The 25,824-nt window shown below is 47.9% G+C and overlaps 1 protein-coding gene across 1 annotated transcript in view; it reads left to right on the forward strand.

The window, feature by feature from the left end:
* LOC123762033 (partitioning defective 3 homolog) overlaps positions 1-25,824 on the forward strand; it is a 324,827-nt gene that overhangs the window by 80,409 nt on the left and 218,594 nt on the right. The gene's annotated exons all lie outside the window — the stretch shown is intronic.

Here is a 25,824-nt window from a genome sequence, read left to right on the forward strand (position 1 = left end):
AACAGCTTTCAGAAACCTGTGTAAGGAATCATTCAGAACCTTGTATACCATCATTATCTTGAGATGAATTCCGAAATCATCCCAAGATAACCTCATACTGTCTTCCTGTCTTAATCCTCATAATTTTTGCATCATCAACAAACATTGAGAGGAACGAGTCTATTCTTTCTGGGATATCATTAACATATATCAGAAACAGGATTGGTCCAAGGACTGAACCTTGTGGGACTCAACTGCTGACGCCTCGCCGCTCTGAGACCTCACCCCTCACAGTGACTAGCTGTCTACTGTTGCTTAGTACTAGTACCCTTATCCAGTGGAGTACCTTCCCTTTCACTCCTGCCTGTATCTCCAGCTTGTGCACTAGTCGCCTGTGGGGTACTGTGTCAAAGGCTTTCTGGCAATCCAAAAATATGCAGTCTGCCCACCCTGTGTGTATAAAGGATGGGGGGGGGAAGGGTTCCACAACGTTTTTCATTGCATTCCACTTTTTAAGACTCTTACAGGGAACGAGTATTTCTTTAATTTCTTCGACTCATTGACGTTTGCAGCTTCCAGTTATGTCCTCATATCCTACTCTTTCTCAGTTGAAAGTAGCTGTCTTGTCCATCTTGTCTAATCCCTTCAGTATCTTGTATATTGTGATCAAATCCCCTCTGTTTCTTCCATCCTTTAGGGTTATGAGATCTTATTCCGTTAACCTATCCTCATAGCTTATCCCTCTTTGTTCTAGCACCAGTCTTGTGCAAACCTGTACTGTGTGTGGTGGTGTGTGTGTGTGGGGGGGGGGGCACAGTCTGGCTCCTACCTCTCTTGTTGGGGTTCCCTGCCTCAGTCGAAAGGGAGTAGAATAACTCCCGAAACCCTCTCCAGGTATGTTCCAGGTATGAGTGTTGCTGCCTCTTCCCCCTCCCCCCTCTCTTCCCTGGACTCAGGCTCAATATGTGCAAGAAAGTGAATGTTGCTGCAAGAAGCAGGAATTGGCACCCGGGTTGTTGAGTGAAAGCCGGACGGGAACACACGTGAATAGAGCATTATGTGTAATGGTTCATGTAACAGGAAGTCTTGATACTGGGGTTCATCTCTGAATCTTATAAGACTTATTGAAATAACTTCATAAAAATGGCAGCAGGGACTGTGAAAGGTGGCGGCTCACTAGCACTAATATCGCAATGTGTGGCCACGTCTGTGGTAGAAAATAATAATAATAATAAAAAAACTAATATCGCACATTATAATGTTTACAAAAATACCCGGAATCGAATTCGTAAGGAAAACCTTGTATGATAAAATCTGCATACATTGTTCATTCGTTCCCATTGCAGAACGTTCTTTTGTCTTACAGCTGGTAGAACACTGTCTTGGGCAGGCCTTCCCAGCCTGGTAGAGTGAGTGTTCGTCAGTAGAACACACTCTGCGCCAGCCGGGTTTTGCTGTTATTTACTATTTTGATTCCAGTGCTTCTTACCTTATTGTCCTTTTCTCTAATGTTGGCACAGCTCCTCTGCTGGACCACTGCTGTCAGTTGATAGGCAATCAGGTAAATTGTGTAGGGTAATTTAACCTGGTCGCCAAGATAGATGTTATCTAGGCTCAAAATACGCTGTGTCCAGCAATTTAAAACAATTAGTCAGGTTCATTAGAGTATCTGTGTGGTTCCAAATCTACACACGGAAATAAAATCAACTGAGACCAGGAGGCATTGGCAGGATGTGCAAAATAGCCCCTTTGAAAAGCAGAGGTGCAATAGGTACGCCAAGCGAGAATTCTATCATCATCAAAGGCCCAAGACTTTTTCACACACTCCTTCTACTCAAAAGTTGCATAACTGGCCGGCCTCTCAAAAATGACATAAACACGTCCAAAGGATACCTGATCAACCAAGCTGTAAATCATACGTCAGGCTGCGAGCAATAGCGTCCAACAGTCTCGTTGACCATATGCAGGCGATGAGCCACAATAACGTGGCTAAAGTATGATGACCAGACCACACACTAGAATGTGAAGGGACGACGACGTTTCGGTCCGTCCTGGACCATTCTCAAGTCGCTCTCACAATCGACTTGAGAATGGTCCAGGACGGACCGAAACGTCGTCGTCCCTTCACATTCTAGTGTGTGGTCTGGTCATCAGTCTCGTTGACTAGATTATCAACCAGGAGGTCTGGTCAGAGACCGGGGCCGCGGGGACGTTAATCCTCGGAACCATCACAAGGTCTTGGAATTGAGATGACCTTCTCCACTCGACGTCTGTATCAGTAATGTGGCTCCTGGTTCACCACGCTGCTACTTACATGGGCCCACGAGTGCTTTATTCCTGCAAAAGGCATACCCACCACTGTCTCCTCCAAATGAAGTCAAACGAAGCTTCCATTCACTTTATTGCTGGCAAATTCCGTTCAAGAACACCTTGGCCTGAGAACAGTTGCATGCCTCTGCTCATTCTTCTCTTGCAAGGTCGAGCCAAAATACCACGAAGAAGGTAGCAGTTTGAAGAGTTCTCACAGAGCGTGTCTGCACTTCACCGTGGATGGAGGTCCAGTGAGTTTTCGAAAAGGCAGCCAGACGCGCCGGCTATTGAATTTGTCATTAAGATCTTTGCTGGTATGGTCGACTTTTTTGCGTTACCGCTCGTCCAGTCGGAGCTGGCTATAATGTCACCGGTACCCCAATACTTTGGACGTGTTCAGCAGTGCTGTGTGGCGGAGGTGGTGATGAGTGGGACCCCTAGTGGCATGTGTGGGGTGGGGAGTGACCATACCCTCCTGGAGGATTAACTACAGTGTTACTGGGGCCCCAGAACCCACGCCGGAGCCCCTGTCACCTCCACCAGGTGAGACCACAGTGTTCCGGGGATTAATTCTCTCTCTCTCTCTCTACCTGGAGCGCCTCCCACCCCTCCCCCCTCCCTTTGGTAATCCTCCTATCCTTCCTTCCTTCCTAGTGTTTCCTTATTACTACCTCCCTCACACTTCCTTTCCCAGTCTCCCATGTTGCTTGTTTCTCCCTCTTTCGCTTGCCCTCTCTTATAGCTTAGCATCTTCTCTAATATTTCTTCATCCGTGGATAGTTTGGCCAGTGGCGGCTAGTTTATTGTGCACCCCGCACTCCTCCTCTGAACGGAAGTACAAATGGATTACAGAGGGCACAAAAGGCCTTCATCATACTCCAATGGATGTTATTTGACAGTAATTTTGAAATTTTCTGCATACGCACAATATTTAATCATTATGGCCTTGCTAGTGACAAAACCACTGTTTGCATAACAATTTGTGTGTTTACCTCTCTTATATTACACATTGAAAATAAGTCATTTAGGCAATACTTGAAAAAATATTAGAGGGACTTGTTCTAAATCCGAACACTGAAATAACTTTCTGGCCCAAGGAGGCATAATTATGTGCAAACTTGTCCCACTTAAAAGTAGGTGTGTGCAATTAGTGCTTTAGTAAGGTGTGATTATATAAACGATATTACATAACACCTTCCTCTAAATATAAAGGGCATAACTAACCCACCTCTCCTCCACAGATCTCCAGTATCAGCTCTTGATACTGGTAATGGCTCAAAAGGGCCACCACTTACGGGCTATTCATGCCCGTGTCACCTTTTGGGTGGCTTAATCTTCATCAATCAAACCCACCTCTTCCGGTGTTCAAAGGGACCGTTCAATGGCCTGGTTGAGCAGACTATACTTGAATTCATATTCTAGCTGTGACGACGTCTACCAGTCTGGTGGTTTTGATACACGTGTTTTGTTTGACATTCCATTGTGGTAAACAGTTGATTTGGCAGTTCCTGTTTGGACGGGTTTGCTCTACTCAAATACATCTGTTTTTTCTGATGAAATTTGCACTTCTGTTTTATAGCCCAGGATTATATTCATATTTTTTATGCAAATTTGGAAAGTGCATCGACTTCACCTTGCCTGCTTGATGGGGTTCTGGGAGTTGTTCTACTCCCCAAGCCCGGCCCGAGGCCATGCTTGACTTATGAGAGTTTGGTCCACCAGGCTGTTGCTTGGAGCGGCCCGCAGGCCCACATACCCACCACAGCCCGGTTGGTCCGGCACTCTGTGAAGAAAATTATTTAGTTTTCTCTTAAAGATGTCCACGGTTGTTCCGGCAATATTTCTTATACTCGCTGGGAGGGTGTTAAACAACCGTGGACCTCTGATGTTTATACAGTGTCCACTGATTGTGCCTATGGCACCTCTGCTCTTCACTGGTTCTATTCTCCTTTCTAGTGAGTACATTTGGAGAACTTTTAGACGATCCCAATAATTTAGGTGCTTTATCGCGTCTATGCGTGCCGTATATGTTCTCTGTATTCCCTCTATTTCAGCAATCTCTCCTGCTTTGAAGGAGAAAGTGAGTACTGAGCAGTACTCAAGACGGGACAACACAAGTGACTTGAAGAGTACAACCATTGTGATGGGATCTCTGGATTTGAAAGTTCTCGTAATCCATCCTATCATTTTTCTGGCTGACGCAATATTTGCTTGGTTATGCTCCCTAAACGTTAGGTCGTCAGACATTAGGGGTCACCCATTGCGTTAAGGGATTTACACCATTCTTCACCTGATTCCTTTATCAGGTATTCTTGTGAGCCTTCAGAAACAAACATTATCATTTTGGCTTTAATGGTCATGTGGATCTTCCGACAATGAAGGCAAACAGGCTTGCAGTCAGGTGGGCAGGGAGGGAGGAAGGGAGGGAGGGAGGGAGGGAGGGGGAAGAAGAATGAAGGAGGGAGGGAAGAAGAGGGAGGGAGGGAGGGAGGGAGGGAGGGAATTATCAGGGGAAAGCGCCAAGCCGTTACGACTATATAGCACTGGGAAGGGGTCAGGGTAAGGATTTGGGATGGGACGGGGGTAGAAAGGAATGGCGTCCAACCACTTGGACGGTCGGGGATTGAACGTCGACCTGCATGAAGCGAGATTTTGGGATGTAAGATTTTGTTCCGTTTACTTGTCCTCGTAGCTTAACGCCTCGTAGTCCGGCACTAATTTTCTTGCAAAAGCTCTGCCCTTTGACGTTGTTATATTTTAGTTCAAACACAAGATGCGACCTTCAGGGCGCTCGGTATGTTGCCTTAATCCATCATTTCAGGGACAATTATTAATGTATCTTCCTTATTCCGGTCATTTCTGGTTGGGTTCAGTTCTTGAGCGCATTGAGCCTGCGGGCCGCTCCAAGCAACAGCCTGGTGGACCAAACTCACAAGTCAAGCCTGGCCTCGGGCCGGGCTTGGGGAGTAGAAGAACTCCCAGAACCCCATCAAGAAATCAAGCAGGTATTATGGGCCTCTGTAACCCTCCCCCTCCCCCGCCCACGGGATGGGTATGGGGTGCATAATAAAGAAATAAATGAATGAATTATCTCGCTTCTTTTCGCAACAGTTTCTTTGTTTCTTATTTGCTTGTGAGTATATCTTGTGAGGGCGGCGGTGAAGGGGCAGCTTGTGCGGTGATATCTCTCTCGTGTTTGGCTTCGGGGCCTTGAGAGGGACTTCCTCCTGATACGCTCTCCGGGGAGTGCATGTATATCATCGTAGGGATAAGTGGGTGGGAGGAGAAGGGAGAGGAAGGGAGAGAGAGGGATGAGAGGGGTGAGCGTGGCTAGAGTGAGAGTGGTAAGGGCCAGGAATAAGGTGGTGGTAGTGATGATGGTTAATATAGAAACGGGGTAGTGGCGTGTGTGTGTGTGTGTGTGTGTGTGTGTGTGCTTGCTTGCTTGCGTGCGTGTGTGTGTGTGTGTGTGTGTGTTGTCTTGGCTGAGAGAGGGGCTTGGCTCACACCAACACAGGCTGCCTGCTACTCTGCCGCCTCTCATTAATAATCTCCTCTGTGCCGCCTCTCACCCCTCTCTCTCTCTAGCTCTTAGCTTACCACCTGCTGCTTCCTCCTGATACCCTCCACCCCCTGCCTCCTCCACCCCTACCGTCTTGACAGATCTAAGAGCATTATCCCACGAGGATGGGCTAATGGAACTAAATCTCACAACCGTAGAGGATAGAAAGAACAGAGGGGATATGATCACAACACACACGATACTAAGGGGAATAAACCGAGTGGATAAGGATAGCCTCTTCACTTTGAGAGAAAGTATGACAAGAGGACACAGGTGGAAGCTGGAAATGCAAATGAATCGACTAAATGTAAAGAAATACTCGTCTCCTGTACGGCTGGTCAGGAAGTCGAATGCTTCTTGTTGTTGTTATAGATTTAGCTAATCGGAACAAGTTCCAAGTAGCACGGGCTATGGTGAGCCCGTAGTGGACTTACCTGGCACAGGAGCGGTTTCCCCCGAAGTCGAATGCATTGGAAAAGAAAATATGGAAGCAACCTCTATCCACAACTTTAAGGCTAGATTCGACGAGGAATTTGAACGTCAGAATAATGAACTTGTAAGACAATACGGCTAGGAGGCGGGGCATGAGGAGCTAGACCTCACGCCCCCAAAGACACTGTTAGGTAAGTAGTGTTAGGTAGATCTTGAAGTTATCTTGAGATGATTTCGGGGCTTAGCGTCCCCGCGGCCCGGTCCTCGACCAGGCCTCCGTTTTGTTACACACCCCCAGGAAGCAGCCCGTAGCAGCTGCCTAACTCCCAAGTAACCATCTACTGCTAGGTAACAGGGTCACCAGGATGAAAGAAACTCTGCCCCATTTGTTACTGCCTCCACCGGGGATCGAACCCGGAACCTCAGGACTACGAATCCTGCGCGCTGTCCACTCAGCTGTCAGGCCCCATGGAAGATATCGATACGATATCAAGTGAACAAATCCACAAGGGCCGTGATGAGGATTCGAACCGAAAGAGTCGAGTCCGTGAAGTTTTTGAAGACATCAAGATTTGAGGAATTTGATCATTAAAATGATGGGACATTTCTTGTCTAATATATATAGTGTATATATTTATATACTTCTCGCACCTTGAGAAGTGTGTCCAGGTGTGAGGACGTCTCGCTCCACATTACCGTCCATCCGTAGGCGTCTCATACCTTACATCCACCTATTCCCTTATCCACCTATTCCCTTAACCATTATCTAACCACCAATTAATCTGTCCCTGTTTTCATTGTATTCTCCTGTAACCCTTTTTTCCGTGGGTTGGAGGAGGAAGGATGGTCCTGAGGGCAGTGAAATGTTGCTTGTGAAGCCTTTCTTCTGACCAGAGGATATGAGACAGACTAAGTGTGTTCGGTTCTTTACGCTTAATAACTTTGGTTTAGGCTATATAGTCCTGGCCCCTCTGGTTTGATTCTTTCTGTTAAGGAGTCGAGTCGAAGTTGAGTGCCAAACATATCTACCACATTCTTAGGACGTCAGATAAGTTACTGGTGTAAAATTTGATGACTCGTCCATCCATCCATCAAACCGTCAATCCACCAATGCATCCAACTAACCATCAGTCTGTCAATCCACTCGTCAACACATCCATATATCCATTAGTGTTTCCGCCAGGCGTCTGTGTGCGTGTGTCAAGATACCTGCTTGGTGAAGGACATGGTTGAGAGTGTGGCAGGAATATTGCTCGGGTGGTGACGGCTGCTCCTGTATTAAGCCACTGGTGGTCTCCTCCTCAGACCCTGCAGGTGAGAGAGCGCCAGGAAGGTGGACTCTCTCTAATCCACCTTCACCTCCTCCACTCCGCTCTTTCAGTTAAAAAAAAAAAGACTACGCTCATGCTGATATTACGGGCTCACCATAGCTCGTGCTACATGGACACTTCGTCCTGAGTAGCTAAATCTTTAACAACATCATCATCACTCTGATAATGTTTCCTTGCGTCGTTCGTCCACCATTAAAAGTCTTCTTCACTTGCCATAAGGCACTACGGGCTCACCATAGCCCGTGCTACTTGGAACTCTGTTCCAGGTAGCGAATCTTTAACAACAACAACTTGCCACCTTGAGTCCATACTTGAACACATGTAAAGTCAGGACTGCTGGAGAGTTCTCAGAAGATGAATGTACGTGTACGTTCACTCTAGTGGGAACGAGTGCCTCAGGAAGGTGATTTAAGAGGCGGGGAATGTCAGAATGTGTCTGGTAATACAATGAACTTAATGAAACATTGGTCAGTCAAGCTGTGAGCGCAGCGGCGTTGTGTTGAATGCGTAAGGGCGACATATGCCACAAATATAGTGATTACCACTAGGGAAGCCGAGACCCTGGCCAAGGCTTCCACGTGTCCGACACTGCAGCCTCGTGGAGGGCGAGTTTCGTATCCCATTCATAAATAATTAGTCGTGTGTAGCCGATATTGTTGACTTAATAGCCGATATTGCATGTTAGTTTTCTTTATGGTGTGTAGTGATACTGGGGGATACTCTAGATGCGACCGAACTAGAGCTTTATATAGGTGGATCTGTATGTTTGTACTGAGGCTTCGGAATATCCTCAGTTTTCTTATGCTGTTTTGGCTCTGTCGGTCCCTTACGTGAATTTTTATCCCTGTCCTATTGATCACGAGTCCCAGTATTCTGCCTACCTCCGCATATTGGATCGTGCGGTTGTCAAGGGTAATGGGGTCCGGGTTGCTTTTTGCAATGTGGATTATCTGAAAGTTTTGTTTATTTGTGCTCTCTCTCTCCGTCCTTTGGTCACTATCGCGACCTTCCTCTGGTACGGCTTGAGTCCCCCCCCCCCCCCGCGTGACCCGGGTCAGGAAGGGGGAGTCTGGTTGCAGGGATAATGACCCCCCTCTAACCTTCATCTTATTTCTCTTTCATACTCCCTCTTTCCCTTTGGGTCTGACCTGTATATTAGCCTCTGCTCTTCCCCCCCTGCCCTTCCCCCCTGCCCTTCCCCCCCCTGCCCTTCCCCCCCCCCCCTGCCCTTCCCCCCCCCCCCCCCTGCCCTTCCCCCCCCTGCCCTTCCCCCCCCTGCCCTTCCCCCCCCCGCCCTTCCCCCCCTCCCCCCCTGCCCTCCCCCCTGCCCTCCCTCCTGCCCTTCCCTCCTGCCCTCTCCGTGCTCCCTGACCCGCCTCACCGTTCACTTCTTGTAGCCACACGCAAGGTTGGTTCCTGTAGTTAACCAGAACATTTCCTTGTTTGTAGTTTTATCCATATAATAGTGTGTGTATATATAAATATATATCTTTTATATATTCTGTAATCATGGAATTTCGCACGTAATCTCAAAAATTATACCCCCAGTAAATGATCTTTTTAATGTGAAATAGTTTTTTATTAAAGACGAGATTCACGTCAAATTACTCCAGCGGAGGAGTGAGATTAAGACTTGAAAGTGAGCACTTAAGACAAGTGTGGGGCGTGACACCCAGTGACGTGACGCCCAGTGACCTGACACTAGTCCAAGTGTCACGTCACTTGGCTCACGGCTGTGTTCTCTAGTGTCGCTTGACACCTCTAGTGTCAAGTCTCGCTTGATCATATTGTGTTTGGGTCAGTTATCACCATGAACTTCTTTATTGACAAAATTATCTTACAATTTGTATAGAACTTGTATAGATCTATGGAAGACGTTACCAGGTAACATCGTGTCACTGGCAAATGTGAGAGTTTGGGTTGGTTAAATGTAGAGGTGAAGGTAATACATCATAAGAGTTATTCACAGTAAACCAAAGCTATACTTCACAAATATTTCCGCAAGTCTTGGTACTTAGAGCAATAGAATTTGCTTAATTAGTATAATGCTATTCTTACGCATATTCGTACGCTATTCGTACGCGCGCTGGCTCTTGAATAATTTGTATTTATTTTGTTTAAAGGTAAGATGGACAAGGATGCAGAGAAGGTCAGGAGGCCCAGGCGAGGCTGCTGTGTGTGTGGTGTTGTCACGTGAGTGTTCAATAGTCTCCATGGGTCCAGTCACGTGTTGAATGGACCGCCTGAGGGCAGTCACGTGGTGTGGGACTACGGCGGAAGACTGCGTATTACTTACAGGTTTTGTGGTTGTCTGGGACCCATCATCTCGAGGTCAGCTTCCGGGAAGTTTAAGATGAGCTCAGCTAAATATCCTTAACCACGTGTGTGTGTGTGTGTACTCGCCTAGTTGTACTCACCTAGTTGTGCTTGCGGGGGTTGAGCTCTGGCTCTTTGGTCCCGCCTCTCAACTGTCAATCAACAGGTGTACAGGTTCCTGAGCCTATTGGGCTCTATCATATCTACACTTGAAACTGTGTATGGAGTCAGCTTCCACCACATCACTTCCTAATGCATTCCATTTGTCAACCACTCTGACACTAAAAAAGTTCTTTCTAATATCTCTGTGGCTCATTTGGGCACTCAGTTTCCACCTGTGTCCCCTAGTGCGTGTGCCCCTTGTGTTAAACAGCCTGTCTTTATCAACCCTGTCAATTCCCTTGAGGATCTTGAATGTGGTGATCATGTCCCCCCTAACTCGTCTCTGTGTGTGTGTGTGTGTGTGTGTGTGTGTGTGTGTGTGTGTGTGTGTGTGTGTGTGTGTGTGTGTGTGTGTGTGTGTGTGTGTTGAAGAGTCTTTGTTTTCATCAAATGTAACCACGCAAGAGGAGGAATTTCATGGGTGTTCATTTGAGATTTCCTGGTGGTTGCGATGCTCGGCTGAAAACCAAAACTTTTATCTTATAAAAGAATCAATACACTAGGTCAGGGAGGGCGGGGGGGGAGGAGAGGTGCCGCTCTGGAGAGTAACGTAACAAGTGGAAGGTAATTGGTATTGGTCTGACGTAGGCCAGGACTGCTGCAGTCTGGCCACTAACACGGCTAGACCTGACCTTGGGTTGTAGACGGCGTTTGAATACACTTGTGCACAAATTCCTATGCCTGCTTGGGAGGGGGGGGGTCTGGGAGTTATTCTACTCCCCAAGCCCGGTCCTTTCTGATCTATGATTAGAAAGGTTATAGACAATATATTGTCTATAAGCAAGATCTAGAACTTTCCAAGCAAGAGCATTAATACCTGGTTGATGGGGTTCTGGGAGTTCTTCTACTCCTCAAGCCCGGCCTGACTTGTGAGAATTTGGTCCACCAGGCTGTTGCTTGGAGCGGCCCGCAGGCCCAAATGAGCCATAGAGAGATTAGAAAGAACTTTTTTAGTGTCAGAGTGGTTGACAAATGGAATGCATTAGGAAGTAATGTGGTGGAGGCTGACTCCATACACAGTTTCAAGTGTAGATATTATAGAGCCCAATAGGCTCATGAACCTGTACACCTGTTGATTGACGGTTGAGAGGCGGGACCAAAGAGCCAGAGCTCAACCCCCGCAAGCACAACTAGGTAAGTACATACCCACCACAGCCCTTGGCACTCCTTGGAGGCACTATTTGGAGAAAACTATATAGTTTGAAGATGTCCACATTCGTATCTCGATGAAGTTATCACAAGAACTCCCAGAAGCCACTCCAGGCACGCTCGAGGCACCAAGAGGGCGCGTGCCTCCACACTCACAAATTGCCTTCATGTGCCTTTGTTTACACTTATAAGTTAGTGAGGAGCTGGAGGTCCCCCACTCTCGCCGCTGTGGTCATTGTTCCCCGGGGGTCATCACCCGACTCTCAACAGCTTGTCAACACGTGACCCGGGGGGAAGGGGGTGGAAACGGGCACCTGGGGGGCGGGGAGGGGTGTCTATGGGCTCATGGAAGGGGAAGGAAGGGAGGGAAGTGAAGACACGTGGCGGAAGGGAAAGTAATTAACTGAAACGTATGCCACACCCCTTGTTGGTACACATACCACACGCGTGATACAACAACAACCTATACCAATATTACATTTGGTATATATTGTACGAATATGAGGACACGTTCTTGTGTGTGAAATGGAGGCGGCAGGTTAATTGGCGGACGGGTTTACCTGTCAATGATTCTGAGGATCAACGTCTACGCGGCCCGGTCTCTGACCAGGCCTCATGGTGGTCTGGTCAGCCAGGCTGTTGGATATGGCTGCTTGCAGCCCGACGTATGAATGGCAGTCTGGTTGATCACGTATCCTTTGAAGGTATTGATCAAGTTCTCTCTTTCAACACTGATAGACCAGTTTTGCCTCTTATGAGTAGAGGGAGTGTGTTGAAAAGTGTCATGTGACTTTAATGTTCATAAAGTTCTGAGTGAACTTATTGCACATCTGCTTTTCAACGGGGGTATCCAAGACCATGTCATATTACATAAGAAGATAAGAACAAAGGTAAATGTAGAAGGCCTATTGGCCCATACGAGGCAGCTCCTATTTATAACCACCCAATCCCACTCATATACATGTCCAGTATTGATTTAGCATTTGAGAGAGGCAGGAGCCCCCCTGTTCTGAACCCGTGTTGTCCGGGTTTATGTAGCTGTCGTGAGTCCACGTGTCTTGTGATGATGATATTTAGCACAAAGATTTACATGATGCGTGATGCTAGAACTATTGCTCTCTAATTTGGGTCTCTAATTTTGTGCATCTGCTTTGCTTCCTCCTTTGTGAAGTGGCACGAGCTCTGCTGTTTTAAATATGTTTAGGATAGCACTAAACAGTATATAGGCTCTGTTTCTGAAAGAGGTTTAGGGCCGGTGATAGTGGTGTTTCGCACTTTTGATGACTATAGGATTCCTGAGGCCAGATTCACGAAGCAGTTACGCAAGCACTCACGAACGTGTACATCTTTCCTCAATCTTTGACGGTTTTGGTTACATTTATTAAACAGTTTACAAGCATGAAAACTTGCCAATCAACTGTTGTTATTGTTATAAACAGCCTCCTGGTGCTTCGGAGCTCATTACCTGTTTAATAATTGTAAACAAAGCCGCCGAAGATTGAGAAAAGATGGGACAGGATCGTAAGTGCTTGTGTAAGTGCTTCGTGAATCTGGTCCCCAGGAGTCTGGGCCTTGTGCATAGTACATGGGCACGCTGTCTATAGCTATCAAAGGCCAGTGAGGGTGACATCTGATATATTGTTCGATGTTGGTGCCACATTCATAAAGAATTCGTTTGGATCATTGATCTTCAATATGTTCAGAAGTTCATTTAAAACAGAACCGTACTGAAGCCTCAGTATTTAGCTTATTTCTTTGTTGTCATCTGTGAAAGTTCCATCTCCCTTGCGTAAGGGACCCGAGTTCAAGTACGTTTATTGAGACAATGAAATAAATCTCAAAGAAATAAGAGTAGCTTAGGCTTTTTCCACCCTCCCGCAAGGGCCCAGTGCCGGCACACGCCAGGGTGATTGGCAGGCAGATCCTGGTAATCAGTGAGGGTCATAAACGGTCAAATTACCATCCGGATTACCAGCTGCTGATCATATGTCACCCGGATGGACCGGCCACTCCCCCGCGCATTTTGGTGTGGTCCGGTCTCTTGAAGCACTTTATCTGGCTGTGGGAGAGAAGAGCGGTGCACTGTTTGTTTATACCAGTCACCTTGGGGGGGGGGTATTTCTTCCTTCCTCTACCCCCGCTCTGGCACTGTTCGCTCACCACGCTACATTCACAGGGGTTGACCCTTTCCCGAGTGAATGAAGTTGGTATATTTATATAGACTGATAATAGAACGACTGCAACACACACTGTCACCCTCCAAGACGACGCTGAATAACGTCTTTGTTCCCTCTCCCTCTCTCTCCTTCCTTTTCATCTCCCCGTCCTTAATCTCCATGCCTCTCTCCCTTTATCCTCGTCCCCTTCTCGTCGTCTTCTCCCCTTTGTGCGAGTGTTGACCTATCTGCCTGCTTGGTCTATCAGCGAGATGGTTAACCGCGAGGCAACTTTGCGGTTACCTCGCCATGATTTTGGGGCCTTCTGGTTGCTGGACTGGTCAACCAGACTGTCGGACGCGGCTGCTCGCAGTCTGACGTATGAATCACAGCCTGGTTGATCAGGTATCCTTTGGAGGTGCTTATCCAGTTCTCTTTGAACACTGTGAGGGGTCGGCCAGTTATGCCCCTTATGTGTAGTGTTGAACAGTCTCGGGCCTCTGATGTTGATAGAGTTCTCTCTCAGAGTACCTGTTGCACCTCTGCTTTTCAACGGGGGTATTTTGCACATCCTGCCATGCCTTCTGGTCTCTTGTGATGTTATTTCTGTGTGCAGGTTTGGGACCAGCCCCTCTACTATTGCCTCCACATGTAAATTATTATATATCTCTTCCGCCTGCGCTCAAGAGAGTACAGATTTAGGCTCTTTAGTCGGTCCCAATAGTTTAGATCCTTTACTGAGTGGATTCTAGCAGTAAATGATCTCTGCACGCTCTCCAGGTCAGCAATTTCTCCAGCTTTGAAAGGGGCTGTCATTGTGCAGCAGTACTCCACTCTAGAGAGCACTAGCGTCTTGAAGAGTATCATCATTGGTATAGCATCTCTAGTGTAACAGGTTGGATAACAAGAACTTGTCATTTTTCTTGCAGTTGTGACGGCAACTTTAATGTCTTCTGCTTTATCGTTTTATGTTATGATTTGACTGCGGTTTACCACTTGGCAGTTCTATTTCTTCGTCCACGAAAAACACTTGGAATTGTTAAGCAACCAAACACTAGAAGTTTGTCTTTGTGTAAATTCTTAATTACTCACATTTCAGGCAGAAAACAAATTCTTGATTCTAATTATATAATGACGCAAATTCTAAGCGTGTACAGCATTGCTGAATTTTTTCTTTATAAACGTCTATTTTTGTTATAGAGTTAATTTGTTAAATTTTAAGTGTTAAGAAATAATTATGCGGTTTCCATAAAAGTTTTAATCGGGGCAGTTGAAGGCTGGTATTGCAGTTTCCCTTTCACCGGTTTATCCGTTTTCTCTGGTTAGCTTTTCCCTTCTCGTCTCGTCCCATTTTCTATGGTAGAAGGTTCCCGGAGGCAGGCCGCCTCTTCCCTCACAAATCCATGAGGGGAAAACAGTTAAGGGGAGAGCTGGGAAGAGTTAGGGTGGTGCGGAGTACCCACACGGACGCTGGTACAATGCATGTATGAGCATTGTACATTGTAGAATGTATGAGCATTGTACCTCAACCAGTGTGCGCGAGAGGAGAAACAAGATGTGTATGTTACTAGTACACTTGGGGTACTAGTAACTACTAGTGTGTACCCCCATAGTACCCATGGGGTACTAGTAACTACTAGTGTGTACCCCATAGTACCCATGGGGTACTAGTAACTACTAGTGTGTACCCCATAGTACCCATGGGGTACTAGTAACTACTAGTGTGTACCCCCATAGTACTCATGGGGTACTAGTAACTACTAGTGTGTACCACCATAGGTACCCATGGGGTACTAGTAACTACTAGTGTGTACCCCATAGTACTCATGGGGTACTAGTAACTACTAGTGTGTACCCCATAGTACTCATGGGGTACTAGTAACTACTAGTGTGTACCACCATAGGTACCCATGGGGTACTAGTAACTACTAGTGTGTACCCCATAGTACTCATGGGGTACTAGTAACTACTAGTGTGTACCCCATAGTACCCATGGGGTACTAGTAACTACTAGTGTGTACCCCATAGTACCCATGGGGTACTAGTAACTACTAGTGTGTACCCCATAGTACCCATGGGGTACTAGTAACTACTAGTGTGTACCCCATAGTACCCATGGGGTACTAGTAACTACTAGTGTGTACCACCATAGTACCCATGGGGTACTAGTAAGGGTACTCAGGCCGGGCTTGGGGAGTAGAAGAACTCCCAGAACCCCATTAAGCTGGGGACGGCAGCTGAGCACTCCAGAGACCGCGCCCACCTTCCAAGAATCAAAAATATGTGCAGTACCTTACCTTTCGGGGCTTAGTGTCCCCGCGGCCCGGTCCTCGACTAGGCCTCCTAGTTGCTGGACTGGTCAACCAGTATCGTAAACTCTGAATTGTTTAAGAAATTTTGTTTCAAATATAGATATTGCAGCCGGAGGGGGGGGGGGAGTTCAAAATACTCTTAGCATAGTACATGGGTCAAGCCTAATTAGTGGACTTATAAGAACCACCAAGAACACGCTGTCAGAGATGCTATTATTAAGAACATGCCAACACTACGAGGAGCCGGTCGGCCGAGCGGACAGCACGCTAGACTTGTGATCCTGTGGTTCTGAGTTCGATCCCAGGCGCCGGCGAGAAACAATGGACAGAGTTTCTTTCACCCTATGCCCCCTGTTACCTAGCAGTAAAATAGGTACCTGGGTGTTAGTCAGCTGTCACGGGCTGCTTCCTGGGGGTGGAGGTCTGGTCGAGGACCGGGCCGCGGGGACACTAAAAAGCTCCGAAATCATCTCAAGATAACCTCATCATCTTAAGATAACTGCAACAGACCTTGTTTCTTTAAAGATTCTTTCGCATTCTTTCCTGATGTAATATTGTCACTGTTGTTGTTTGTTAAAGATTCGCTACCTGGAACACAAAAAGTTCCAAGTAGCACGGGCTATGGTGAGCCCGTAGGTGAATATATTGTCACTGCTGTATCCGAGTCTCTGGCCCTCGTTCGTCTCCCGTGGTGATGTTTGTTCCACATCTTGGGTCTTTCTCAGTTTTCTCTTCCTGCCTCGCCACTCACTTCATACCGTCCTCCATTTTTCACTCCATCTCTGATTTACTATTTCCTCCTCCCTTGTCCCTACTACATCTCTATCCCCCCTTTCCCGACTTGCATTTTCGATAAAATTGGTTCCCGTTCTCTACCTTCCCCTTCCCAACCACTTGGGTTGGATGGTAGAGCGACAGTCTCGCCTCATGCAGGTCGGCGTTCAATCTCCGACCGTCCAAGTGGTTGGTCACCATCCCCTCCCCCCCCCCTTCCTCCCCCCCCCCCGTCCCATCCTAAATCCTTATCCTGATCCCTTCCCAGTGCTCTATAGTCGTAATGGCTTGGTGCTTTGCCCTGACAATTCTTTTCCCTCTACCCTCCCCCCCCCCGTCAATCTCGCACACACGCACACAATAAACAAACTCGCCATACGTCATTCTCCTCATGAGAGTAATAGATCATTACATAGTGTGTCACTATGACATGACAGGGAGGAGGGGAGGGAGGGAGGGTTAACTTGGGTTTGTTGTTGTTGTTGAATATTCGCTACTTGGAACAAGAAGTTCCAGGTAGCACGGGTTATGGTGAGCCCGTATTGGACTTGTCGTAGGGGGGTTGTACACGCTGAGCGGCTCAGGGGTAAAGGTTGATCATGTCATATCTTTGCCAGCTCGGTGGAGGTAATAATGTTGCCTTGTGTACTCGCCTAATTGTGCTTGCGGAAATTGGCCTTCAGCTCTCTGGGCCCGCCTCCCGAGCCTTTTGTGTTCATAGAAACCTTTGAAGCTGCCTTACTTCTCACTGCATCCTGTTCGCTCACTATTCTGGCATGTAGCATTCTTTTTGTTGGGTGTTGGCTCAGTCTGGTGCCTAGTTATCACCTGTGTTCCCGAGGTAAATAATCTGCACTTCATCCCTATATATTATCCTGAGAATGTTGAGTGACGAAGGTTTAATTTGTTGTCTTAAATTTGTAGCTCATACCACTCGGCCTTGGTGCTAGTCTTGGTCCTTGATAACACCCCATTCACATGCAGACGAGGAGTCACAATAACGTGGCAGAAGTATGTTGACCAGACCACACACTAGAAGGTGAAGGGACGACGACGTTTCGGTCCGTCCTGTATTAATGTGTGGCCACGTCTGTGGTAGAGAAAAAAAATAGTCCGTCCTGGACCATTCTCAAGTCACAATCGACTTGAGAATGGTCCAGGACGGACCGAAACGTCGTCGTCCCTTCACCCTCTAGTGAAGTCCTGGGGTGTCTGGTCACGTAAAGTCCTGGGGTGTCTGGTCACGTAAAGTCCTGGGGTGTCTGGTCACGTAAAGTCCTGGGGTGTCTGGTCAAGTAAAGTCCTGGGGTGTCTGGTCACGTAAAGTCCTGGGGTGTCTGGTCACGTAAAGTCCTGGGGTGTCTGGTCAAGTAAAGTCCTGGGGTGTCTGGTCACGTAAAGTCCTGGGGTGTCTGGTCACGTAAAGTCCTGGGGTGTCTGGTCAAGTAAAGTCCTGGGGTGTCTGGTCAAGTAAAGTCCTGGGGTGTCTGGTCACGTAAAGTCCTGGGGTGTCTGGTCACGTAAAGTCCTGGGGTGTCTGGTCAAGTAAAGTCCTGGGGTGTCTGGTCACGTAAAGTCCTGGGGTGTCTGGTCACGTAAAGTCCTGGGGTGTCTGGTCAACACCCCATTCACATTTCTTATTCCCGGCGTCACGGGAGTGAGAGACAATATTTACAAACACAAAAGTAGTCAAAACAACAATTGAGTAAGAGCACTCAGCTGGTTAGTGTTAGGTGGTGGTAGACATGTTTGGAGAGCCTGCCACACTCTTCGTTATTGGGTAAGTGTATATGCTGGCATGCGGGCTGTGGGTGTCAATAGCCTGGTTGATCAGCTACTTCTTCACTGCATCCTTTTTCTTGAATGGATTGTAATAGGTGTGTCAACTTACCCAGAGGAGATTCCGAGGATCGATGTTCTTGCGGCCCAGTCTCTGACCAGGCCTCCTGGTTGGCGGTCTGGTCAACCAGGCTGTGACGCATACAGACTGCGAGCAGCGGCGTCTAACAGCCTGCTTGATCGAGTGTCCTGTAAAGGTGTTCTGCTACCGTTCATAAGTCTTGGGCCATGATGTTGATAGAGTTCTCTCTCGGCCTACCTATTGCACCTCTGCTTTTCAATGGTGCTTAATTTTGGGGCTACCTAACCTAACCTAACCTTCCGTGCGTCCTGGTCCCATACCTTTGTTGTTCGTTTTGGCTCCGGCTGTGACCAAGGTCAGAGCCGATACGAGGAACACCAGGTTCGTAAGCCAGCCTTGGAGATACCTCTAAGGGATACCTGACTAACCAGGCTGTAATTCATACGTCAGGCAGCGAGCAGCCGCACCCAACAGCCTGGTTGACCAGATGGCTAATCATCGCGGGGGCGTTGATCTTCGGAACCTCAACAAAATAGTCATCATGGAATATAAGAAATTAAATGTGGTACCCGCCTACGCCTGGATCTCTCTCCCTCTCCTAGCCTTTTCTCTTTCCCTCCTTCCCTCTCTCCCCTCTCCTTCCCTCTCTCCCCTCTCCTTCCCTCTCTCCCCTCTCCTTCCCTCTCTCCCCTCTCCTTCCCTCTCTCCCCTCTCCTTCCCTCACACAGTGAGGCGCTTGTCCTGGGGCCGGACTTTACTTTTACCGGAGTGCCTACTTTACCGGAATAACCGGTAAAGTAGGACGCTGGATACTCGGTTTTCTGTCAAACAGGACTCGGCGAGTAACAGTCAACCATATAAAATCGAGTCCAAGCGCAGTTAAAAGCTCTGTATCTCAGGGTACAGTCCTTGCACCGTTGCTTTTCCTTATTCTCATATCAGATATAGACAAAAATACAAGTCACAGCTTTGTATCATCCTTTGCAGATGACACAAAAATCAGTATGAAAATTACCTCGGCTGAAGACACTGAAAAACTTCAAGCTGATATTAATAAAGTTTTCGATTGGGCATCAGAAAATAACATGAAAGAGGTCCGCGGACAACCGCGGACCTCTGATGTTAAGAAATATTGCCGGAACAACCGTGGACATCTTACCTGGTTGATACCTGGTTGATGGGGTTCTGGGAGTTCTTCTACTCCCCAAGCCCGGCCCGAGGCCAGGCTCGACTTGTGAGAGTTTGGTCCACCAGGCTGTTGCTTGGAGCGGCCCGCAGGCCCACATACCCACCACAGCCCGGTTGGTCCGGCACTCCTTGGAGGAATAAATCTAGTTTCCTCTTGAAAATGTCCACGGTTGTTCCGGCAATATTTCTTATGCTTGCTGGGAGGACGTTGAACAACCGCGGACCTCTGATGTTTATACAGTGTTCTCTGATTGTGCCTATGGCACCTCTGCTCTTCATTGGTTCTATTCTACATTTTCTTCCATGTCGTTCACTCCAGTACGTTGTTATTTTACTGTGTAGATTTGGTACTTGGCCCTCCAGTATCTTCCAGGTGTATATTATTTGATATCTCTCTCGTCTTCTTTCTAGTGAGTACATTTGGAGGGCTTTGAGACGATCCCAATAATTTAGGTGCTTTATTGCGTCTATGCGTGCCGTATATGTTCTCTGTATTCCCTATTCTTCAAGAGGAAACTAGATTGTTTCCTCCAAGAAGTGCCGGACCAGCCGGGCTGTGGTGGGCATGTGGGCCTTTCGGGCCGCTCCAAGCAACAGCCTGGTGGACCAAACTCTCAGAAGTCAAGCCTGGCCTCGGGCCGGGCTTGGGGAGTAGAAGAACTCCCAGAACCCGGGGCAGGGGCATTGTCATGGAGGTTGGGCAGGGTAGGGGATATAATTGGTTCTTAGGTAAGGGATAAGTTTGTGAAGGTCAGGGAGTGGAATGCGTCGTTCAGTTAGCGGGGAGGAGGGAGTGCACACACACACATCTAGCGTCTCCTCCACACACCTGATGTGACGACGTATATTGCATTTTGTAACTAGCTCATCAAGATTGTAACTTGCTGTATGAATTGTGGGGTTCAGTCCCTGAGCCCATTATGTACCTCTGTAACCCTTTCCACTACCGCCCACAAGATGGGTATGGGGTGAACAAAACTAATGTATGTTCATTTATCACACACACAGATCACACTAACGTGATGCATCAAATGAACAAATCTGGGATGCTCCCGGACGCAGGTTCGAATCCTCGTCACGGCCCTTGTAGATTTGTTCATTTTATGTTCATTTATGTAATAAATGAACAAAATTAAACTAACACGGTTAAACTAAACTAACAAAGGGGCCTGACAGCTGAGTGAACAGCGCTTCGGATTCGTAGTCCTGAGGTTCCGGGTTCGATCCCCGGTGGAGGCGGAAACAAATGGACAGTTTCTTTCACCCGGATGCGCCTGTTCACCTACCTTGAGGTGCTTCCGGGGCTTAGCGTCCCCGCGGCCCGGTCGTCGACCAGGCCTCCTGGTTGCTGGACTGATCAACCAGGCTGTTGGACGCGGCTGCTCGCAGCCTGACGTATGAGTCACTTACCTAGCAGTAAATAGGTATCTGGGACTTAGACAGCAGCTACGGGCTGCTTCCCTGGTGGGAGGGGGGGGGGGGTAACAAAAAGGAGGCCTAGTCGAGGACCGAGCCGCGGGGCGCTAAGCCCCGAAATCATCTCAAGATAACCCCAAGATAACGGTGGACAGAGGCGAAGGAGACGGGTAGATGTAGGAGAGAACAGGTTACATTCATTGTCTTCGTGAAATACCTGAGCAGCCAGTGTGACTGTACCGACTTGTGATGTCTGCTGTCTGCCAGGCAGGCAAAGGTTGTTGAGCTTTGTAGAATGTTACCCGTTGTGATGGCTCTGTGGGACCTGCCCGCCGCTAACTCAAATAGTCACGCTGATCAGGGAGCGGCGGGGGCATTGTTAACAAACCTATTGTGCATGTTGCGATACTAGTATGAAATTTGACACACGCACGCACACGTACGCACACGTGCACACACGTGCGCACTCGTACTTGTAGATCTATATATACATATACGGTGTTAGACAATAGTTTGTGGGGGAGGGGGTGGGGGATTGATCAAGAAGCAGGTGGGCTGCACGAGGTTACTTAAACTGAACGTTAAAGAAAAAGAAAATAGTGCAGAAATGCACAGAATGTAAGAAAACCATGAACTTTAACTTTGACCCACATAGACCCTTGGCACCTTGAACGTGTCCATGTGTCACGTGAAAGGCATAGTGTCACTGCTGAAGATACAGTGTCACTGCCGAGGATACAGTGTTACTGATGAGGATACAGTGTCACTGCTGAGGACACATCCCCTCACTCACTCTCACAAGGTCGTGCATGGAAGTACGACCTTTCTTCAACTCTCTACAAGACACCGGTTCTTCGCCAGGTGTTGGCTGCCTCGTCCAGTGTAACTCATTCAAGTAGTTAACCCGTCTTGGTCCAGCTGCAGCTGGCTGGTGTCCCAACACACCACCTGTGTGGCAGGTCTTCACACAGGCTTGTTTACACTGTGTGTGTGTGTGTGTGTGTGTGTGTGTGTGTGTGTGTGTGTGTGTGTGTGTGTGTGTGTGTGTGTGTGTGTGAGAGAGAGAAAGAAGTTAATAATGATGGCAACACCAACAGAAACAATAAGCAGTGTTGCTCAGAAATAGATCAAAATGACTGGAAACCAAAATTACGAACCCTTTCCCCCCCTCTCCTTCCCCAGATGCACTTGTCAATTGAGTCATTTTGAATAGTGTTGCCAGCTCGTGGATGCGTGTTTGGGTGTTGAACGGGCTGGGTACAGCGTGACGCAGGAATGCTTTCCTATATAGATGCGGTGTGCGTGACGCGCTGATATTGTGTCCAGCTTGGATGCTGTTTATGAACGGGTGGAGTTGTGGGATGGGTTGTATTTTACTAGAGGTGTGTGTGTGGGGTACCTGGTTGTTATCTGGTTGATGGGGTTCTGGGAGTTGTTCTACTCCCCAAGCCCGGCCTGAGGCCAGGCTCGACTTGAGAGTTTGGCCCACCAGTGCTTGAATGGCGTACTCTTTCGGAGTGTAACCGATATGTCTGTATGTGCATGCGTGCGTGTGTGCTTGCGTGCGAGAGGGTGAGTTAAATAAGGACAAGGACAGCGAGTGAGAGCGTGCTTGTTTACATCAGCTGCTGAAAAAGTGCTTCTTGATACTGCGATTCGCAGCAGGGAGCAGCAGGTAGGTGCTGAGGCTACCGTTAGTGCTCTAAGGAATCTTGTTGGCACATTGGCTTTTGTGGCTTTGCCTGGTACTGTTGGTGGTGATGTCGTCTGGGTTGTGGCTGTTGTCCTCTGGATGGTTGTTGTCGTCTGGATTGGGGCTGTTGTCGTCGGGAGTGTGGTTGTTATAGAAGTGTGGCTGTTGTGGCTGTTGGTTGGTTGGTGCTGAAGGTTTGTGTTTGTGGTGTTTGCAGTAGAGGTTATGGCAGTTGTTAGCGTGTTGGATGATATACTTGGTGAGGGGGGGGGGGGCAGGTGTCTCCGTAAGCGCCTAGTTGAGAGTACTTAAGTGCTCCTGCTGGCCTGAGCGCGTAAATGGGCTCAGGCGCGCGTGTATGTATGCGCGCGAGTCTTTATATGTGTGGGTATACGTCAGGCTGCGAGCAGCCGCGTCCAACAGCCAGGTTGATCAATCCAGCAACGAGGAGGCCTGGTCGACGAACTGGCCGCGGGGTCGTTAAACCCCGGAATCACTTCAAGGTAACCTCAAGGTGTATTGCTTCGTGTGTTTAATGAATTATAACCGTGGTTTTGAGACGCTCATAAGGTCGATAATATAGGAAAGAACAAGCGCTCAGTAGAAAAGCTTGTGCTTACGACTTAACAAGTATTAATTTGAAGGGCAGTTGAATGCCCATAAACCAGCCCATTTAACCTGTGGAGGAGCAGCTCATTAATTGGAGGGGGACGTTCAAATTAAAGCGCTTGTATTTCCTTGAAGACCATTGATTTTGAACGTTTGTGGTTTAACATTCGTCTCCTGTGACGAAACGTTTGTTTTCGTCAGATCTCTTCAGTTAGAGGAAGATTGTTTTCAGGGAGTTAGGCTCTCGGAATGTGCATGTGCATTAGGTAGCTGTGATAGTTTGTTGTGTGGGAGATGAGTTAGTACCGAGAGCGCCAACCACAGTGGCAAACTATTAGGACCACCATTATCCACAGTAGTGGCACTGCTCGAGGTCAGGGTAATTGATTGATTGATGAAGATTAAGCCACCCAAAAGGTGGCACGGGCATGAATAGCCCGTAAGTGGTGGCCCTTTCGAGCCATTACCAGGATCAAGAGCTGATACTGGAGATCTGTGGAGGTGCGACTACACCCTGCGTGACGGGAGATGTCTCCCCTTGGTCTTTTGAGGTCAGGGTTGTCTGCTGCTGGTGCTGCTGCCGCCTCCATCACTACTCGATTGATTAATCGAGTGATGAATATTGAGCCAGCCAAGAGGAGGCACGGGCATGAGTAGCCCGTAAATCACTACTCGTCTTGGGACGGAGCTAATACTGTGCTTGCATTAAAGTGGTGTAGCTGCTGCTGTTGTTTTTAGATTTAGCTACCGAGAACAAAAAGTTGCAAGTAGCACGGGCTATGGTGATCCCGTAGTGGACTTACCCGGCACAGGAGTGGGGCTGTAACTGTGGGAGCGAGTTGTTGTTTTTAGATTTAGCTACTCGGAACGAAATGTCCATGTAGTACGGGCTATGGTGAGCCCGTAATTGAGTTCGGTTATTCGCAATAACCTTGTTACTGTGATATTTTCCTGTTATGTGTCATCATATTGTACATCAGATGAACAAATCCACAAGGGCCGTGACGAGGATTCGAACCTGCGTCCGGGAGCATCCCAGACACTGCCTTAATCGACTGAGCTACGACAGGGTTAAAAAGAGTTGAAACCGAAGTCATCCAGTACTGAACTTATTGGATCCCGTAGCCTCTCCGAGGCACAAACCAGGATTTTACACACCTCCCCCCTGCACACGAGCTATGTCAATAGGCCGTTCTCCCTCTTCGCCCTTACATCATTACACACAGAGATCACACAAGGGCTCGTCACGGCCCTTGTGGATTTGTTCATTTGATGCATCACGTTAGTGTGATCTCTGTGTGTAATCTTGTACATCATCTTATCATGTGTCATCATCTTGTACTCTGCGGCCTCCCCCCCCCCCCCCCCACCCACACGGGCCCTAGTTTCATCACCGTGTATTTGCTTACTGTATTACACACAGAAATCACAGTAGCGTGATGCATCAAATGAACAAATCCACAAGGGCCGTGACGAGGACTCGAACCTACGTCCGAGAGCATCCCAGACGCTGTCTTAATCGACTGAGTTACGACATAGTATAAGAATTGCAACCAGTCTCGGTTTTGTGTCCCGGAGAGGCTGCAGGATCCAAGGTAAATTCAGTAGAATTTCTAGTTGCAATTTTTATACCATGTCGTCGCTCAGTCGATTAAGACAGCGTCTGAGATCTCTCGGACGTAGGTTCGAATCCTCGTCACGGCCCTGGTGGATTTGTTGCTTGATTTATCTTGTGGTGATTCAGGTGATCATTGTCCCGCGGCCCGGTCTCTTACTTGTCCTTGACGATCTACTGTCGTCAACCAGGCTGTTGGACGCCGCTGTACGTTGTCTGAGGTATTAAGCAATCCAGTTACGTTAGGTGCTCAGTCCAGTTAGGTTAGATAAGTTATTCCTTTTTATACTTAGTGTGTTGTAAAGTTTTGGTCCCGTAATGTTGGCAGTTTGCCGCTTTCTCGTAAGTACTTTCTGCACCCTTTGTTTCTCAACGGAGCTACTCGACACATTGGTATGCCTGCTGCTCTCGTGAGGAACATTCAGTGTATAGATTTTGAATCAATCCTTTAAATATTTTCAGTGTAAATTTTAAAAGCAGAGGTGCAACAGGTACTCTGAGAGAGAACTCTATCAACATTAGAGGCCCGAGACTGTTCAACACGCTTCCACTACACATAAGGGGCATAACTGGCCGACCCTTCATAGTGTTCAAGAGAGAACTGGATAAGCACCTCCAAAGGATACCTGATCAACCAGGCAGTGACTCATAAGTCAGGCTGCGAGCATCCTCGTCCAACAGCCTGGTTGACCAGTCCAGCAACGAGGAGGCCTGGTCGACGACCGGGCCGCGGGGTCGCTGAGCCCCGGAAACATCGCAAAGTAAGGCAGCTGGTAAACGTTATAAAGGTATTTAAATACAAAATAAAAGCATCTTCAAGACAGGCTTTACCGTCATTGTAAGACGCGTGCAGCACCGGTCTGGAACCCGCGCCTCAGGAGACATAACCGTAGTGGAGAAAGTGGCGAGAACTGCACCAAGATGAGCGTCAACACTGTACTCGCCTAATTGTGCTTGCG

Source organism: Procambarus clarkii, chromosome 5, assembly GCF_040958095.1.
Source record: "Procambarus clarkii isolate CNS0578487 chromosome 5, FALCON_Pclarkii_2.0, whole genome shotgun sequence".
Classification (NCBI taxonomy): Eukaryota; Metazoa; Arthropoda; class Malacostraca; order Decapoda; family Cambaridae; genus Procambarus; species Procambarus clarkii.